The sequence below is a fragment of the Crocodylus porosus genome, unplaced genomic scaffold, assembly GCF_001723895.1.
Source record: "Crocodylus porosus isolate Cpor-Errol unplaced genomic scaffold, CroPor_comp1, whole genome shotgun sequence".
NCBI classification, from domain to species: Eukaryota; Metazoa; Chordata; order Crocodylia; family Crocodylidae; genus Crocodylus; species Crocodylus porosus.
In genome coordinates, this window is record NW_017728886.1 from 212,087,163 (window position 1) to 212,108,213 (window position 21,051).

Consider the following 21,051-nt stretch of genomic DNA (forward strand, 5'->3'; position numbering starts at 1 on the left):
CAAAAGTAAGAGTGTATTTTAAGCTATTATGCAATTGCCTCTAGATATACTATGCGAGCACACGTAAACTGGATGAAACAATTTTTTTAAATAAAATTAAAATAAGTTATAATAGATGTTTGATTTTTTTAGTATATCTTTTTTTTTCCCAGTTTCAAGATGGCACCCACCACTCCCAAGAGGAGTACTTCTGAGGAAAATGGAGAGACTTCTGGTGGCAAAGGTCAGGGGTTAGGGGAGGGACTTCTGGTCCCAAAATGGTGACCAATATCCTGCTGCTGCAAGAGTTGTTAAAACACACTTGAGAGATCCAAGGCCCCACTACAGAGGAAGGCAAATTCCCCACAACCAGAGCCCCCACAGTCTTCCAAATGGAGGAAAAAAAATTTCTGACTCCAAACAAGGTGAACAGTTTGACCCTGAGCAGAGTTATATCAGAGATCAGATCTTGATTAATGCTTTTACGATTTTCTTGCACACTGTGCCTTTAATGCTGAAAGCTGTGATATACTGAAAAGACATAGAGAAGGTATAGGAACATTTTTTAAAAAGCCATACTGGTACATAATTCTTTCTGATTTTTTCTGATGTCTGCACAGGCAAATGAAAGACAAAAAGGAGGAAGCAGAAAGAGTGAGAAGACTGAGCAAAATGCCAGAAAAAGAGGAAGCAAGGGAAAAGGTCCTCAAAGGAAGAGGCAGAGCAAAAGAAAAAGCTTTGAAAGGAAAAAATGGTTTCCTAACTAGAAGCAGAAATCCAGGATAAACATGGGACTGAAAGCGTATGCAAATTTTTATTTTTCTCTAAAAAGGTATAAGGATATGAGTGCAGTATATGGTCTTAAGTGATTATCAAGTACTCTTTCCTGAGCTTATTTTCTGGGCAGTAGTTCTTTATTTGTAAGCTTGTCCACTCTTTTGAAACACACTTGCTGCCTCTTCATCGTAGTCATTTGAGGTAATTTCAACTTCATTGTGTTTCTGTGTATTAGCCAAGACACAAGAGAGATCTGGGGTCTTTTCTGTAATAGCCATGGAACCTCCAGCTTCCCCCGGAGCAATGGTCTCAGATATTAAAGACTGATCCTTCTCTCAGAACTGTAGTTTGTGTGATACAACAGTAAAACATTCTCAGTTCATGTAAAGCAGCCAAGGACAGCACATTATCTGAACTATTTCCATTTAAAAATATGAAGACAGTATTTCCCTTTAGCAATCTTCCAGTAAGGCAGGTTGCAGCATCAAATGCCAGGAAGGTCAAAAGTGATACTTGAAAAATTGTAAGAAAAGCTAGATTTTGACTAATTACATTCCTAGAATGAGACTAGGCACAAGAATCAAGGGCCTATCACTGAATTATTATATTGTATATGAATCCTTTTTTCCCCACTGACAAACAGTGTAGGGAGAATAAAAGCCAGATGTTAGCATTTTACTTCAGCCAAAAGAATACTTCCCATAACCAATTATTTTTGAAGTTTTATTTTATGTAAAGACATTATTACTTGTCTTCTGAAAAATTAGAATCAACATTCATCAGTTTTTACAGTCTGCTTGATTTCTAGGAAGCTATAATAATGTTTTGAGTTAACGTACAGTACTTCAGTTTATACACTTCTTATTTTCAGTTTTAGGAATGTCATGATTTCAACATCAATAATCCATTTTTATTTTAAACTTTATTTCAGTGGGCAGAGCATTTGCAAAAAATGATAGTGCAGCTTGAAGTTGGACAGCAAACAGTTGTTTAAAAAAAATTAATGGTTTGAATTAGTGAATGGCTAAAATATTCATGAAAACACACCTTCGAGACTTTGAAGACATTGTTAAAATAGATCCTGGGTGAGGTCTGTTCCTGAATTTTGTTTTGTATGCAACAAAACTCCAGTTTCTGAAGTTCTATCATATCAGGATTAGCCTTCTTCATCTTTTTCCTCTTCTTTTTGAACTGAAGTTATCAGTTCACCACTTCTAAGTCACAGCATGGGCAAGGGAGAAGGCACCTTGATGGAACTGGCAATGGAAAAACAAAAGAACAGGGGGAAAGGATGAGCAGCTTTGCCTACTCTGGCATCCTTCCCCTCACCCCCAACCAGATTACATGTGGAAATGATGTTTGGAAGGGAGGCCTGGAACAGAGATTTCTGTATTTCCTCTTCTTATTGGCTATGCTGCAAGGAGTGGAAGGGTAGAATAGAAAGCTAATTCAACCTTAACGCTGAAGGACCAATCCTGCTGTGGAGATATTTAACAGGAAACAGGGTTTTCTTTGGGGGCAGAAGAGAGGAAGAGGCTCTTTGGGTAGTCCTTGCCTCGTCAGTCCAGTCCCAATTAAAATATTGAGTTAATAAAGCCACAGCCTTCTGCTTGAAATCCATCCCTGTCTGTCTAGTTTTCCTGTACCTCCTGACTGATGCCTAAAAGGAGAAACTGCTCCTTGCTCCATGACAATGTGTGTGGCTTGTTATGTCATAATCCTGTCATGCACTTGGGTGCTCAGGCTCCAAAGAAGCCTTCAATTTTTAAACAGGCAGGGGAATTACTATACCTGAATGGAAAGTAGGCTGCCTGTTTGTCTCTAGGAGATACCACCCAAGTAGGCCACAGGAGCGGGGGGAAGGGGAAGGTCAGCCATGCTGCTGCATATAAGCAAAAACTAGAGTAAGTCTAAAGCAGTGTAACATATTACTAATTCAACTATTTCCTTCATATATATTCAATATTGTTAAAAGTATTGTAGCAAGAGCATCTCACTCAATGCTAGACAATAGGTGGTAAGGGAAATAGGCCGCCTAGTTGCCTTTTAAATGTGAATATTTGGAATAGAAAAATCAATTTCAAAAGGTAATCCATGATGCCACAAGAGTAATGAAGACTGCTGGGACAGAGCCTTGGGAGAAAGGCTTGCTGGGTCTTCTAGTGAGCTTGCAGGAGTATTTGTCTGATATTATAAAATGTAGTGTTTGAAAATCCAGAAAATTTTTGATAAAATGTTGTGTCTTGTCAACAAAATTGCAAAATTAGCGGCTTCAAAGACTTGAAATATTGCTAGCAGTATCAGCTAATAGTTTATTCCTGATCCAACCCAGAAAAGGGTTATCCATCTGTGCTATGTCTCTATATGGAGCTGGAATGTTAACAATCTAGACTATGGTAGTGCTCTTTGGCACCAGTTCCAATGGCTAAGCAAAGAAAGATTGATGGCAGGGTGGTATGCGATAAGACCAATGGGTTTCAATGAAAAAATGTACAGAGCAGGTGCATTTCTTAGTAGTTTTACTTTTTCCAAGGAAGTATTGATGAATTTACTTATTACAGGGGCATTCTTTGCTTGACTTTGCTAGCCAAGAGGAGCAGAGGCTAGTCTTTAGGCTTTCAGACTTCCATTCAAGTGATTAGTCCAAATTCCATTAAATCAGCTGGAATACATGGCATTGCTGGTTCCCCAGTTTTAATTGCCTTAGAGTGTTATTTTATTTTGTTTACACAATATTATAAAAGCTGTTCACAGGAGATGGATCTTATCTGAGAAGCTATGCCAATTAATCCATTCGCATAGTTGCCTAAAACAGTCACATAGGCTGTGTGTAGATTAAACGAAATTTCCCATTTACACCAAAGGAACTGCATTTGTTTTTGCATGACCTGGGATTTCCTGCTGCTTTAAAGTCCATTTAGCGCTGAGTGCTAACACTGGTCAGAGAGGTTTTAGTGTGTGTCGCTTTCATGCTACACTGCTCCATGTGTCACTTTTGTTCATGCAGACAGGCAGAGACTCTGAAGACTTGTAATTAATCCCCTTTGCCATGAAGGACCGCTGTGTTTCAGCCTTTAGCCAGTGGGGGGTGTTGTGCATTCTTTTCTCTTTTTTTACCCTCTTTCACTCCTTATCCCTCCCTCCTCCTTCACTTCTCCCTCCTCTGCAATCAGGTCATGTCAGGTCATGTGTGCTTCCTTGCTTGTTTGTTTGCCTATCCTTAACCTTCAATAATTTTATTGCTTTTATTACTTCCAATCAAAAGAAAAATGATGGATCAGAGAAATTTAATTCTCTACCACCTCTTACTTGTTCCCGCACCTATTGTCTACATGTTAACACCACCACCACCACCACCCATGTACCTTCCTGTCCTCCAGCCTTGCCTCTCTCAGTACCCTCCACCTGCTGTGACCTCTTCACACTCCATTGACTGGTGCAGTGGCCATGGCTCCCAACATCTGCAACAGCTATGACAGTACTAGGGGAACGGTAATTTTTCTGTGACTACATATTTCGAAACTTTGTCGGTGGGAGTGAATGGTTACATGAATTCCTTCAATATTGCAACCTGAACTTGCATCACATTCCATTCCAGAGCTGCGAGTCCAAGATGCTGCCTGACTTGGCACCCAGGATATGCAGTGTCCCAGATTATATTTAGGTAATATGTCCCACCAGCACTCTGTGTGTGTGTGTGTGTGTGTGTGTGTGTGTGTGTGTGTGTGTATGTGTTGAGGTGGGGTTGGCAAGATCCATTCTTTTTATCTGTGTGCCCAGGCCCCATCCTCTTCCTCTTCTTTTCTTTTCCTTTCTCCTCTAGAAAACTTTCATGGGTAGAACTCACTGGGGAAGAGCCCACAGGCCAGTGGAGAAGTTTCTGAGGTTGACTAAATATTATTTGGTTTTTTTACATTTTCTATTTTTGTAACATTTCTGTTCTATTTCTGTGGCATTTTATATTTATTTTATTTTATATTTATATGTCAATTTGTACATTGTTATTTTTTATATTCATTTTCATATTCATTTGATAAACATTTCAGAATACTTTTTTGTTCTCCTATAATGATGGATGTGTCATTCTTTCTTTGGGAGGGATGGGTTTGTTTGACCATGCCTACCTCAGTGGTGGGGATGCTGTGCTGGGGGGGATGGGGTTGGCATTACACTACTTGAAACACTTGCAAAGATTTGCAGGGTGAAGAATTGCTAGCCCTTTTAGTAACATTCGTTAAGTGCTAGCTAGGGTGCAGTTCAGTTACACATGTCTTGTAAGAAAAAAACATTCCCCTTAGCCTTTATCAAGTCTTTAATAAGTCTTTAAAGTGCATTATAATGCATGGTCACCCAGCAGGGTGGGGGACTCAAAAACAGCTTCTTTGCAGTCAGGCTGTACTGCTATGGGAGGTGCAATGCAAAAAGTTTTTTTTCCAATGCTTTCTTTGAAATGCACAAAAAGAATCCTGCAGACTTCCCCCCCCTCCCAATTCAAGCCTAGTTTGCAAACCCCTGCAACCCAGTTACAGCCTGGTCATTTCAAGTGTTCAGGCAGATGTTTACAGGGGAAATAGTTGGAGTTAGCTTTGCACCCCCAGAAAAAGAATAGGAGCCAAACAGAGGCTGGAGGGGGTATCTGGCTGTGTCTGGGCGATGGGGGGGAACATGCCATACAGCAAGCTGCTGTTTGATAAAAAAATCCAAAAACATTTATAAAACAATTCACAACAAACCTCCAAAAGCCACAGTACTTGGGCAGGGAATGGGAGTGTTCCAATAGGAAACTGGTTCTGGGGAGGGGGCATTACACACCATCATCCATATCTGAATGACCTCCACCCGTTCCTCTTGGTGGACTAGGTGAGCTGGCCCTGGGGCACATCCCTGAGGAGGCCTCCTGTGGGGAGGGTGGGGGCATGGGAGCTCCTCCTCCCAGCCATCCAGGAGCCCCACATCCCCTAAGCTAGGGTGCCATGGCCCTGGGCAGCAGCACATGATAGTAGCTGGCCTGTGGCATGGTGGGGGGGGATTGGGATCTGGAGCCATGACAGCAGGTGCTGCCAGGAGCTTGACCTGTCACATCCTGGAAATGGGGTGAAGGAGGCAGGCTGCCTGTGGCCAACACACAGTGGCCCACCAGCCCCTAGGGAGTGAGCGGGAATGGGAGACTCAGCCAGAAGCTGCCTGGGCCCAGGCCTGCCCACTTGACTTACTGTGGTCTCTGGTCACCCATGCACACCCAGCTCCTGATCTGAGGCTGGGCAGTGGCAGGGTACCTGGTACAGAACATCTTATCTGAGAACTGGTGTAAACTCTCACAAACAGCTTCTGTCTCATGGCTCAGCAGCTCCTGCAGCTGCACACAGGGGAGAGACCATCTTTGGCAGCTGTGATGCAGCCTCAGGGTCATTGCCACCCACAGCCAGGGCTCTGCAGATTTGCTGGCTTCACCAGAGAAGGACCCAGGATACCATTGTCCTCCTGCAGCAGCTGGTGGCAGCATTGGAGGACTGGCTGGAGGATTCATGGGCCTGGTGTGTGGAGAACTTTGCCTGCAAGGATGCATGGGACTGGGCAGACTGGGAATTCTAGGCACAGCTCCTGGCACTGATGTGTGAGCAGGAGCAGAATGTTATCCTAGACTGGGCAATACAGGCCGCAGATGATGATTACCAGGTGCTGGACACCATTCTGGCCCTGGCAGTCACATTCATGCTGCCTGTTGTCTGACCCTTGATGCTAGCCTCATCTACCCAATGGCAGCAGCCTACCACCCAGCAGCAGGCCCCATTCAATCCTGGGAGGAGGTCCTGCACCACTTTCAGCAGCCAAGAGCCCCTTCCCCAGACTCCACCCTGGGTCTGGTGCCACCCAGCCCCCCCGTCTAAGCTTAGTCCTGCTGCTTGCCCCAGCTCCACATGGGCACAGAGTCAGAGCTGCTTGCAGCAGGGCCAGGACTGCACGCTGGTCCTGCTGGTCCTGGTCACTGGTTGCCAGAGGGGGAGACCCCTGCGCCAGGGGACAAGCAGCTGCTGTTACCCTTGGGCAAGCCACCCACCTGCAGGAGAACAGCTAGAGGCCAGGGTGCTGGCTACTTGTTCCCAGGCTTTTCACCCTAGGCTGCCCACCCCACAAATCCCCACCCCAGGTTGGCCTACAAAGGGCAATGTAAATAGTTTTCATAGGGAAGAAGGTTTTTTATTGTCAGTGGGTAGGTTGGGTGGTGCAGGGCCTCTGTTTGTTGAGGTGGGAGGAAAGAGGGGGGATCTTTGCTGAGGAGGGAGGGGTTTTCTGGTTGTTATGAGGGAAATAAAAGCTTGTTCTTGTGAGATGTGTGTGCAGTGAGCATGGTGCTGGGGGTCCATCAGTGGTGGTGCAGATGAGCTAGAACAGGGAGTGCTGGAGGAGGTTATCAGCCAAGACCTCCTGCACCCAGTGCCCTGGCCCTCACTGGTGGGGACACAGCTCTCCTGGGGCCTTGGTGGGGGAGGGGACCCATCACTGCCACCACAGGTGGTGCTCCCACTGCCAGGTGTCCCCCATGCACAGCACTTCCTCTTATCAGGCCTCACAGAAGAGCTCCCCCAGGGCCTCACAGATGTTATGCAGCACATAGACTGTGACGATGACCCAGGGGAGATTGTCCTTGATAACCAACACTCAAGTGTAAGAAAGCCCATGGTGGTACATGATGGCCTGGAGCACCACAAAGCGAAAGCCCCTCCAGCTATAATAGGGGTGGTCTCCATGGGGTGGGCATGTGATGGGGATGTGGGTCCTATCCAGGGCCCTGATGTACCGGGGAATCCCAGGGCACAGAACCCTGACACTACTGCCAGGGGGTTCTGCATATGGAGCACAGTGTCTGCCAGCACATCTTGGAGGGCACTGCACACCTCCAGGATGGCCTTTCTGGTGGTGGCCTTGTCCATGTCAAATGGGTGGATGATGTACCTCAGGCTGGCGGGTGTGGCCAGCTTCAGCAGGACAAGGGCCAGGCAGGTGTTTGCAGGGAGGAGCAGCCATATACCAGTGTTCTGCCACTCCAGGTAGGCCCAGAACTGCTCCATGAGATCCTAGAAGGTGGCCCAGGTCATGTAGAAGGCCTCTAGCCACTGCTCATCATCCCAGGTATTATAGTCAATTTGCTGCCACCAGTCCTTGGCCTGGCAGGCTCAGAGACAGCCAGCCTGAGGCCCAAGAAGGAAGTGGTGGCCCTCATTGGTGTCCCTGCTGGTGGGAGCTGTTCAGTGGCAGTGGCAGCCTTGTGATAGTGCACTGTGGCCAGGCATGTGGTTGCTGCATGGCAGGGAGTCAGCTGAGCTCAAAAGGCCATGGGAGAGGTGGCAGTCCATGCAGTGGGCCAGCAAGGCCAATATAGTGGCAAGCAGGAGCCCAGGGTATTGTTGCCAGGGGCAGGAGCTACACCAGCCATAGCATGGGGAGGCAGAGTGGACAAAGAGAGAGCTTCTGCCTGCTGCTCCTGCACTGCACATGCTCCTCCCGGGCAAGAAAGTGGCTGGCCATAGGACAGAGAGAAGAGCTGGCTTTTGAAGAGGGCTTCTGGCTGCTGGCAAGTGCATCCAGAGTGTGGAGCTCCCTCTGGTAGCAGCAGGAAGTTTAGTGCTAAGATCAGCAAATCTGCTGCCTAGTCCCTGAATGTGGCACCTGCCTGGGAACGCTTAATCCACAGAACTTTACTCCTGAGTAAACTGACCCTAGATCAAATGCATGTTTACATATTCCCATTGTGAAGTCTCATGACCACCTACACCATGAGTATATATAATAGTCCTGTGTATAGTTTTATAATATACATTCAATCTCATCAAAATTTTATTTTTCTGTATAGGCAAACAATGTTGGCTTTTGTATTCTGTGTAGAATGTATATCTTTTTCTTGAACTAGTATTTCAAGAGTCATTTTAATATGCACCTAGGGGCCTCAGATCTATGCTAATCATAGAAAGCCAAGTTTGAGCACTACGATACGTCATTAGAGGGAGAAGTACTTATTGCACTGCTGAGACAATCTAGTTCTCTTCTGAGACTTCATAAACTCAGAGCAGCATGTAATGAACCAGATAACCTTCAAACAAAACCAGAACAGACAACCCAAAGGATACAAATAGAATCCCAAACCTTGGTATGGTGCACTGTGGCCAGGCATGTGGTCTCTGCATGGCAGGAAGCCAGCTGGGCCCATGGATGAGGTGGCAGTACATGCGTTGACCACATGGAGGGGTTGTCAACTGGGGGTACATACTTTGAAAGTTACTTTGAAAGGTCCCAGGGGGCACTCGGGGATAGGCAGGAACAGAGCACTGCCACCCTGTGATGCTGCATCACAGGAGCAGGGCTGGGGTGGGGTGAGAGCAGGGCCACACAGCCACTGTGTTGCCACCACTTGCCACACCCCTGATCTGCATCTGGCCACTCACCACCCTCCCCTGCAGGGCTACACTTAGTAAAAAGGGGGCTACCGGTGGTACACTTATTTAAAAAGGTTGAAACCCCCTGATATATAGTGTCAAATTTTAAATGGTTGTTTATGTTGCACTATGACAGCAAACTGTAAGGAGAGAATGTAGCTGCCAAACTTTAGCAACAGTAAATTCCCATGTGACAATTTAGAGACTAGTTGAAAAATTGTTTGCATCTGCTTAACGTTTTCTGTATTAACAGATTATTTGTCTTTTTGATATATCATAGCAGGTTCTCAGTTAAAAGCTCACTTAATTATGCTGTGGTCTACATTCTTCTGTTTTCTTTTGTGATATTTATCTAGGCAAAAATATCCCAAATTGTTGCCTACTCTTTGAAGTGACTTCTTAGCCAGTAATGACATGGAGATTAGAGACTGGTAAAAGCAGCCTGTTGGACTAATTTGTACTAGGGCTGTGCAAAACAGCACCCTTTCATTTCAACTTCCATTTTGCCATTTCAAAGGGACAGACATTTCATTTAGCTGTTTTCAAGCACTGTTCTGTTTTGTTTTGTCAAAACTGCTTCGCTGTTTCGATACTGTTTCGACGCATTTCAACATTTCGAACATAGGCTATAATGGGGAATCATGAAAATACCTATAACTTTGTAAATACATGCCTGATTTGGACGAAAATTGCAGGGATACTAGCCCCTTCTGAGGGCATGAAACCTGTCAAGTTTCAAGGAGATAGGTGTGGGAGGTTCTGGGAAACCTCACCTCAAACTGTTCAAAGCAAAACTCATATCACTTGCCGGCAGCAGCAGCCTGGTGTCATCCCATGCGCAGATCCAGGGGCTGTGCCAGAGTCTTTTCAGGGGGCATGGGCCCCCAGATCTGTGTGCAGGATGACAGCAGGCTGCTGCTGCCAGCTGGGGCAAGTGCCAGCACCTGAGTCTGCCTGGAGCAGCCCATGCTGAGCACTGGGAAAAACCCAGTACTGGAGCTGGCCCCATCCAGCAGCATCAGCCTGCTGTCATCCCACATGCAGATCTAGGAGCCCGTGCCCCAGGAGGGCTGTGGGGTTGTACCAGACTCCTCGCAGGGGGTTAGGGCCCCTGATCTGCATGCAGGATGAGAGCAGCCCCGCCGCCCGATCAGAGAGCTGAGGGAAGCGTTAGAGAGCTGGGGAGTCAAAGTGGGAGCCTGATGTCAATATCAGAGCAGTCCTTCTCCCCTCTTCCCCCCCCCTCCTTAGTTTCTGTTTAGCTGCAAGGAAGCCTGGTGTTAAAACTTGAAACATTTCAAAACTTTCAAAACATTTTAAGTGCCCTCATTTTGTTTTGAAGCTCTTTCAAAGCCTTTTGTTTTGTTTCAATTTCGCTGTTTTGTGCTCGAAACATGTCAAAACAGCTTTGAAATAAAACATCCATCTAAATTTCACACAGCTCTACTTGGTACACATTGCACAAAACTGTAACACATTGGTATGCCTATCACACTAATTCACATATACCTGACATTTTAATAAACAGATTATCTTTTATTCCCATTGTTGCTACAACTGGGTAAATGCTACAGAAAAATCTGTAGTAGGGTTGGAGTGTTGTTATAGCCATAATGGTCCAGGAAATTGCCAAGGGTCAAGGCTTTTCTGCATCATCTTTTATTGGACCAACTGTATAATTTAGAGAGCTGTTGAACAAGCTTTCAAGCATTATGTGGAAGGATATCTGACACCTGAAAGCTTGTCTGACAGTTCTCTCAACTATACAGTTGTTCCAGTAAAAGACAACACAGAACAGCCTTGCCTCTCAGACATACAAGTTTCAAAATGTCTGTCTCTAAATGCATTCACCTTAGCCATTTTCATGCCTCTTTTGTTTGCTTTTCGTTATTGGAGTTTTCCCAATTTTTAATTTCTGTAGACAATTATTTGTGCCTGAAGTGATCACAGACAAGAGAAAAATACCATAATGCTTTTATGACTAACCATAACTGGGCACAGGGTCAGGCATGGGTTGGGAGCGATTGAAGGCACCCAAATTCCAGCTGAGGACTGGAGGCAAAGCTCAGAGTCCAAAACTGAACTGGAGGATTTAACCATGGATCAGAGATCAGTAAATAAGCTAAGGTCAACCCAGAGTCCAAATACTGAGCCAAAAGGTTAACCAGGAGTCAGAGGTCAAGAAGCAAACCAAATCCCAAATTTTGAGCCACAGGGTTAACCAGGAATCACGGAATATAGAAACCAGGAATCAAGGGGATAGAGGAGTTACTGGGACAGGAGCTGCACAAGGACTGAGACCAGTAATTTGTGCAATAGGGCTCAGATGCTAGATGAGTTCCTTAAAAGCAGCCCAACAACCAATCAGAGGGAAGGATGTGAGCCTTACTGCATTAAGTATGGTGGATCTAGTTACACAGGGTGCAAGGTAGAAGCCTTACAGTGCTTATGCTCCTTGGAGAGAATTTGATGTCTTCAAAGGGCAATTTAGAGCATTTAGATGCTGAGCAGGGAAAACCTAGATATTTGCCCAAGGAGTGGGAGATCCAGGTTCTAGAGCAGGGGTGGGCAAGATGCGGCCCACCAAGCCATTCTATCCAGCCCATGGGGCCCCTAAAAAATTTAGAAAATTAATATTAATCTGCCCTGGGCTGCCTGTCATGCGGCCCTCGATGGCTTGCCGAAACTCAGTAAGCAACCCTCTACCCAAAATAATTGCCCGCCCCGTTCTAGAGTCTTATTAGCCCATGCAGAATCAAACTGTCATCTCCCACTTCCCAGGAGAGTGAATTAACCAGTGCACCCAAGAATGTGAGAGACATAGGACCACTAGGGAAGTAGACAAAAAAGAGAGTGTAACTCTGGAGCCCAGTGAGGAGGGCAACTTCTTTAATTAAACAACAAGAAAAACACTGCAGCAGGGAGCAAACCTCATGATTTCTTCCTTCTGCAGGAGTACCCTCATTATTATGCTTAAGAGTCAGGTTCCCTCTTATTTGTTCTGCCTCTGTCCCTATGACAGTTGTTCAGCTTCTTCCATTCTTGATTGCCCAAAGGGCATAGTGTTAATAGGAAGAGTGTATGGTGCACCCACCCAATCTATTATATCATCTAATGATGAGGACACTCACAGGAAGCAGATGTGGATTACCTGACATACAAAGTTACTTTCACAACGTCCTCCGCCTCCTTTTCCTGAACTCAGTTCTGTCAGTACTAATCAGAACAAGAGTGAATGAGGTACCTAGGTCTCCAGAAGTCTAAATCCAGGTGCCTGAGGAAATTTTAGAGATGAAATGGAGGTGCTTAATGATTTAAAGCACTTAAGCAGTTTTGTGACCATGAAGTGGAGTAGATATAGGTTGCCTTTCTTCACTTGGGGTTTAGACAAAATTTAAACACCAATTTAGATGCCTATGAGAATTATCCAGCCATAAAAAAATAGTAAATGATACAAATACATTGACAAATAAGTTCTTAATTCCCCTAGGCCACAGGTATCCAAGATACTGCAGACTGAATCTAGCTCATAGAGTCATGCTATCCAGCTCATGGGGCTCCCACAGGGCCAGAAATTTGGCTTTTGGATGACCAGTGGTAGCTGTAGCTCCATGAGCCAGGGCAATTCATGCTGCTGTTGCACTTTTCACCACCAAATTTCTGACCCCATTGGGAGCCCCAGAGCCAGGATCCAGAGTGTGAGCTATGTCATCTGGCCTACTGGGCTGCACATTTGGGAGGAAATTTGGCAACAGGAGGAGTGGCAGCTGCTGCAGCTCTCAGAACAACAGTGATTAATGCTGCTGTCACCAAATTTCTGGCCCTGCAGGCAGCCCTGTGGGCCGGGTGACACAGCCCTGTGCTCCAGATTCGGCCTGTGGATTACCCCCAGTTTAGGCTATTTTGAAACCTCATGCCAAAACATTGTTGCTTTACAACAAACTGTAACATTTTGTTAATATTTCTTTAAATGATAATATGTTCTGAACTTTGACTATAAAGAAATGTAGTTCCTTAGCCTGAGATAAATGTGATGGTCATTTTCATAACACTTAACATAGCCATTTATAGCTTCCTTGGGTGACTTCCTTTTTTATATGACTCATCATTCTATATTGCATTAATCTTCATTATAGTGACCTTAACTAAAACAGTCTCTTTCTAGCACATCAATGATTTGGCTTCAAGGATAATGATGACAATTGGACAGTATTTATCCTAGCACTGAAGAAATATAGTTGTCTGTGAGGTTGCTGCATTCCAAATTAAACATTTTTTTAATTCCTGAAATTATTGCTTGAAAACAGATGTTATATTAGTGCCATTTACCATTATTAGTACTACTTTCCTTGTGAAACAAGCATTGAACCAAGTTACATCTTGGTGGATCCACTGTATTGTCTTATTAATGTTCATGTCATCATGTCATTTGCATCATCATGCCATTTGCATTATCATGTCATTCAACCCATAAAGCAAAGGTTAATTATATCCCACTCATATAAACATAATAAGAATGTTATGGTAACATTTAAAAACGTTAAATGTATGAAGCAAGAGACAATCTTGATTGAAACAGGCCTATGCTAAATAAAAGTGATGACCTGTCTGATTCTATGATAACGACTACAGTTTAGATGCATGATTAGTTGATATGCTTCCATTCATGATGGATGCAGCCACCACATTACAGAGTATAATATTAATGGGAAAACAGGAATGCTATAAGAAAGGATCAAGTCTAGATAAATATTTACATTAGCATTGTAATATGTAGTGTTGTCAACCTCAAGTGTTCAAAACCCATAGTTGGTGAAAAAATGAGGTTTTTTAAAAATACATTTTGAGTACTTTTCTTTGCCTTTTGATTTTTGAGCCCTCAAACTATGTTCTGATCAAGTTTTAAGCTTGACTTTGCAAACTTCAGGACCAAAAAATGAAACCTGAGTTCAAAGAATCACAGGACTCTAAGAGTTTGGGCCTTAAGTAAAAATTAAATATTGAAAGATTACAGGTAAAACCATCTAAATTGACAACACTGTGTGTGTAAGAGACACATTTGATAGATGCATAACACGTATTAACAGTACAATAATGCATCAACTTTACATCTGGCAGTTTAGTAGAAGTATGTTGTATCTGAAAAACAGGCTACCTCTAAATACACTTATGGGTAAAATTTCCCTGCGTAATTGAAATCAAGGGAACCTTGCTGATGCATCCCACCTTGACTGGGTGGCCAAAGCTGTGTGTAACATAATAATTTTTTATGCTGGGGATTTGCTGTATTTTTCTTTTATTTGACTGTCTGTTCAAATTAAACATCTGGAATCTTGCTTTTTTATGTCAGTTTTCCTAATTGAGTGCAAATAGAGGAAACTTAATCTAAACACACTGTAGACAAAAAATAAACAGTGAAAGAAAAATCAAGCCGTCAATATTTATATTACTGAATTCTGTAGGACCTTCCATTATAGCCAATACTAGCTTTTCTGGAAATCTCTCTAAAGGACTTCTGTGTAGGAGTATGCATGTGTTGGTGTGTATAAACATTAATACAGAAACTTCCAAAAGGTTATATTGTAATGAATCTTTACTTGGCAATTTTTGTACATTTCCATTTGATCACAGTCTCCTTGATCAGTTGAATCCATTGAGGGTAACATAACAAGAAAATCCACAATAGCCAGCAGCCAGTGGTTTCTATGTTGTTGGGTTTTTTAACTTGAAAGGCATGTTGTTTATTACATGCTATGGTGAACCAACTTAAGTCTAAGAAAAGTTCAGACAGAAACTATCCAGCTGTTCAAGCAAAGGATGGAAAGGCAAAAGACAAGAAATATCATTACGATCTCTAATACAATATTGAACAAGATTATCACAGACTCCCTTCAGCTAAAAAGGAACATACACGCAGCCTCTGTCACTTGTGCTAAAGGTGTAAGCACATTAACTGATAGTAATCACAAGTTTCTATGCTGGAGAGAGATATGATCACACATTTGTCAGTCTGTTATACTCTCCCAGTGTTAGGAAGAGCTTATCCCACGTAGACAAGAATCAAAGATTTCAAATCCCCATCCAAGTCAACATTGTTTTATGATCCCTTCAGTGCAGGACTTCAGTATGGAATAGAACTTCTGCTATGAAAACTAAATCCATTTGCTGTCTCTGTAGAAGCTGGAAGCTTGTTACTCTTTCATGGCAAATGCACCGAAATTCTGAAAGAGAAGCAAGGAAAACAAAAATCATTTAAATATACTTTTAAAGGTAGTTTGAATTAATGGGAAACTCAGAGGGAAACTGTTCATTTTACCTTACCTTGTATAAGAAAGCTAACAGATGGCATAAAGCATTGAAGAAAACTGAGAAAATGACACAATAAAGGTGAGACTTTTCCAAAAGCAGACAACAGCCACTGACGTCAGAATGAAGAATGAGGATCACTCTATTTTGTGAAATGTATTTCTATAGCATACTCTTCTGCACCTCAGCTCATTATTGTTTAATTCTGCAGGGTTAACAAACTTTCCTTTAATGTCCAGTTTTGCTCCAAAAAGAATCAGAAAGTTCATAATGACCTTCTGTATATGGTCATAGTAACTAGGTATCCACATTAGAAAAACTACAATAATAATTGGCAATCTTATCTTCGTTGCAGCTGTTTTGCATGGGAGGGTTGAAATACACTAGTTGACGAAGCAGGTGGAAGCTAGCATAGATGTTATACCTCTCTAGTGGATAAAAAGAAAACTTTAGATTCTGACTTAGAACAGTAAATTTACTTTTTAAAAATCCCAGCAGAGATTGCAACACCAGATATAAAGAATAATGCATAGTTAAAGGAAAGAATAGAATCAAGGCAAGACTTAGGCTTTGTGTTGTGTTTTTTTTTTCACTGGAAAAAAGAGAACTTTTCCATTATTTCTCGATCTGTATGGTCAAAGTCTGGAATATATCAAAATTCATTAAATATGTAGTGGGTTATTTTACTTAGCAGTCATCCCCCACAATTTCCATTACTCTTCAAAAAAAAAAACCCCAAGAATCCTAAGGGTGTCCACATGCTGAGTAATTGCAGATAATAGTTGCATATCCTTTACTGAGCAAAGAAATGGATATTTTCTTAGTAAGAATTTACAGCTAGCAGGTCACACCATTATAGTGTATATATTTATAAAAAGCAGAAGTACTGGAACTGAACTAGAAGAAACACCTTTTAGCTCTTTTGTTAAATATAAAACTCTTCTTTTTTTCAAGAACTGCAGCCAGAAGGTCAGGTTGTATTCCAGCAAGTGCCGGCCCAGTTTTCTCCTGATTTGTTGCAAATTTGCTTGCTGAAACATTTTTAAAGCTATTGAATACATTTAGCAAGTATTTGCTTGGCTGATTCTCAAGGGAGATCAAGAAAGGAAATGGAGCACACCAGTAATAATCTATTCCCAGGAACATTATGAAACTGGCAAACTGTCAAAATTATATTGTACTAAGGTTTAAATGGACGACATATTCTGTATAATACTCTGAAAATAAACTAAGTTAATGCATTCTGGGCTAACTGTTAATGCAGCCTGTTTAAGATAACTATGACATGATGGAGCTGTTTTGTTTTGTTTTGTTAAATTTTTAGGTAAACAGTCAACTTTGATTCCAAATAAGTCAGAGAAACAAAGGAAAAGATACTAATTGGCGGGGGGGGGAGTTTGCTGAGCCAGTTTTATATTAAGGATGTAGGCATTGATTTCACTATTATGATTACTGTATGTGTGTGTTTCCTTGAAGAATGTCTTTAGTAAACTTTTTCTATGAATTATTTGTATTCCCTCCTTCTCCCATGCCCAGTACGTGTCCACTATTTCAGGCAGTGTTCTTTACTTTGTCACAGAGAATTTTCTTACAGTTCCTTGAATGTATCTAGTGTAACCAGGTGCTGTGCCACTGGTTGGAAATATGATATGAGTGGTGAAATTCCTGTAGAAACGATTAAGTGGTACATGATAATCCAGCCTTTGAGCAGTTCTGTAGTGCAGCAACATGTCTATTAGTGAAAGATTAGGAAAAATTAATATAAATAGTATATATAACATTTACATAACACAAACATTCCTTTTAATCACATTACCAGTTCCATTATTACTTCTACATTGTATATAGCAATGAGCCAGAGGACTTCAATAAAAGAAGAAACAATTAGTGTTGTGTGAATCTCTTGTAGTGAAATATACATCTAAGCAACCACTTACTGAACTGGCCAAGATTTGCTTCAGTGGCAGTTCTGCTGTTGTTAAAATCCTGTGCAAAAGAGATATCAAAAATTATTTCAGCCAAGTTCTAGGTACCATTAACACTATAGATTCTGTTTAAAGAATCTATGTTTAGAAGTATATGGCACAGTGTATATGCCAGTAGTATAGTGCCCTATAGATACTTGAGTTGATAAGGCAAGTTCCATCTAAAATTTTGCAATGGATAGCTAATAGTTTCCATGAACTGGTAAAACAAACAAACAAACAAAAAACCCTTTGGTGCAGAGATGTGGAAGACAGGAACTCTTTGAGGAAAATGATGAACTAAACCAGGCAAATCTCATTGCTGAAGTTCAACTGTAAGAATTATAATTTTTGTCAAATCCATATAACACACTTTCTTTATTTTTAGACCTGCTACTTGTCTGGGGGACATATTTGCCTGTGAATTATGGATGAAGATAGAAACAAGTGAGTGGGTATGTGTGGATAGGGCAAAGAAGAGGTAATGAATTTATGGCAAATTCAGTACACAGCCCAAGTAAAAACCACCAAGGAGGTCAAGAGAAAGAAACAAAAATGGAGAATAGGAATAAGTAAAATGGAAAGATTTAGAAGAGGGAGAGGAGAAAATTGGTTGGAGGGCAAACACTGGAAACTGAAAGGAGAAAAGAGAGCCAAGGGCAAAAGAAACAAATGGCGTGAAGAAAAAGCAAAGGTGAGAAAATACTACTGAGTTAGTAAATTCTGTGATATTGTATTCTACAGAAAGTTTGTTAATCTAGATGTGTACATATCCAGTAAAATATGCACAAATATTTTCATTGTAGGTTATTTTTGGATAAAGCCATGTGGCATGTTATGGGCCATTCCTACATTTTAAACCTATTTGTAATTATCAGTAAAGTACCTTCCTTAATTTGACACATCTAGAAGGGTTTTGATAATCCACCTATGTCAATGAGTTGTAAAAAAAAATCACTTTTTTACATTTACACAAAATTCTGTTTATATTACCTTGTTCTAGGGAAATATTGTGATATTTTGGAGTGGACTATAATGTTTGATATTGTCTGTCTATTTTTAATAACTAAAGTCAGTAGTATGAAATGTTCTAGTAAACAGATTTTCTTCACGAATCAAAATACTTTTTTCTTGCCCGCTTTCAGATTTCACAAAGATGTACCGTTTCCCTGAACCCACTTGAAACCTAGCAGGGGCTTGAATTCATATCTTGCCCTGGGCCCTGTTAATCCAGACTGTGGCTCTGTTTTCTCTGAGTTTAAACCAGGAAGTAGTAGAAATATCAAGCAAAAGACTGATACTCTGAGATTTCCAGACCTAAGAGCTTCAGATAAGCTTGTGTAAGCTTTGAACCTTCAAATCTTTTGAAGTTCGTCTGTCACTGAATGTTACTTAACTGCTGTTCACAGGCAGCTTTAGAAATTGAATAGAAACAGATCCTTATTATGAAAGGGCGTTTGTGACTGGATAACATTTGAATTAATAAATAAAACTATTTATGGAAATATGATCACGTTCATCATTTCCTGGCTCTGTGTCTTTGATATTTTCCTGCATACATGGGTGCAATGCCAGCTCATAAAGTGTACTTGTTTCCTGTCTATCCACTTCATTTTCAGTTGCTAGACTTGTGGGGAAGGTGATATGCTTCTTTAATTTTCTTATTCTTTTTTTGTTTCCTTGTCACCAGACTATTCAGAGGCATATGTTTAGTGAGAACCAGTGGTAACTAGGAGGTAAGCTAATGGAAGAAGAGTAAGTGGTTAATGGCCACTGGGAAGATTTGAGAGCTCATATACTGTTAGCAGCTGCACATAGCAACTACATATCAGTGAGCACAGAGGCAAAAACTATGGGTTGCGTTGCTAGAGTGTGAAAGGGGGAATAAAAAGGAGAGATACTGGAAAAGGTTGCCTTTCCCCGAAGGAAGAGGTTGGGAATGCTACACACCTCTAAAGTCTCAGCTGTTCCTGGTGCCCTACTGTGGAATTACAGGATTAAAGTCTTCCATTATGGAAGAATAATGAAGTACATCAAACAATCTGTAAACAGTTTACTTCTGAATTATCATTGCATTTATTGTTTCAATAAGCATTGGTTTGCTATTTCTTTCCTTCTCTCTGTAGTACTGAAGGCCTTTAGTTGCACTTTAAAGGCGATTGCTGCCCTCAGCATGTGAATTCCAGAGCTAGAAGGTTTAAAGGGGAAAGCAGAAGTCTGCTCACCTTATCAAGAAAGGGGAAAATCTTGTTGATAAGTTTCCTTTGCATAAATAATAATTATGCTTCCTTGCAGTGTTTTAGGTTGTAGTACTTGGAATGTGGTTGTGTTCTGTTTGTGGAAGTGATATTGAATCATGCAAGTGAATGTTTTTATCAAAAGTTGGGGGACTGTGAGAGAGAGAATGTGGGGAAAGCACTTACATTTACTGCCACAGCTTTAATCAACAATACTGGGAGACTGAGTATAATCATTTTAATTACATTTCTCTTCACCCCTGACCACCAAAAACAAAATCTTCCTACTATAGTAACTTTCCTCCAGGAGGTGCCTGAGTGAGAATACAGGCCCTGCAACTTGCTATGAATTTAAGCAAAACCTGTCTTTGTCAGATATTTAGAGGAATGACAAAGCTATTCTCTACTCCTACTTTCTACACTAGGTAGACTAAGTGAGCTACATCATTATATATTATTAGATGATGTTTCTGAGTGGCATAAAGTTAGAGTAGGAAAACAATGAGACTTAAACTGATACTTGAATTTAAGCATGTGTTTAAGTAATTTGCTGACCTGGGACTTAAGTCATTACCATTTTGCTCCATTTCAACACTGCTGAAAAAGAGAGTTGGTTGTGTGTGTTCCAAAAGCAACTTTACTTATGCGTTATTTTTACTATCATTTGGACTAGGAATGAAGTGGAAGTGGTTAGGATGTAATTGGGTATTGGTTGGAAGCACCAAAGAGGGAGGGCAGCCCTTGCAAATGGTAATGGAGGAACAAATAACAGGAAAATGAGTAAATAATAGAAAACAGAAAAATAAACATACATTTCTGTATTAAAAACATGAAATGATTCCAGTATGGGAATGAATGAGATGTATTTGTTGTACAGAAGTAGAAGAAGCAGCTTGGCAAAGCTATCTCTATGTGGTTAGCTATTCCTGAAAGAAAAATCAGTTAGTTTCCCATAGCATCAACTACATCTTCAAAATTAACCTCTCTTTTCAGACAGCAGAGATTTTAGTTCACCATGGAGCACTTATCACAGGTATTCATTCTGTAGCAGTCAACAAAGTATGTCAACATTAAAACTATCTGCAGCACTTTATATATGTCTATCAACATTCCTATGCTATGCATATTCCCTTCCTACCCTCATGGTTCTTTTTCCTAAACCATCCCATTTACTAATAAAGACACAGTGTGTGTGTTGGCAATCTAAAATAGGCTTAACATTTGTTTTACTTACTTTAAACCTCCCTTGAAATTTGCTGTTGGCATATTTAATTTTATTTAACTATTGTATGTAACTGAATTGCTGGTGTTTTATTTTTAGTTAATTGAGAATGATGATGATAAACAATGAGCCAA

At 41.6% G+C, this 21,051-nt stretch overlaps 1 long non-coding RNA gene across 1 annotated transcript; it reads left to right on the forward strand.

Annotated features, from left to right (window-relative positions):
• The first annotated feature begins 364 nt into the window (after window positions 1-364).
• On the forward strand, window positions 365-18,962 carry LOC109319430. Its single transcript, XR_002103506.1, has 3 exons — window positions 365-781; window positions 17,847-17,905; window positions 18,604-18,962. It is a non-coding gene; the product is annotated as an uncharacterized LOC109319430 (long non-coding RNA).
• Window positions 18,963-21,051: the final 2,089 nt, after the last annotated feature.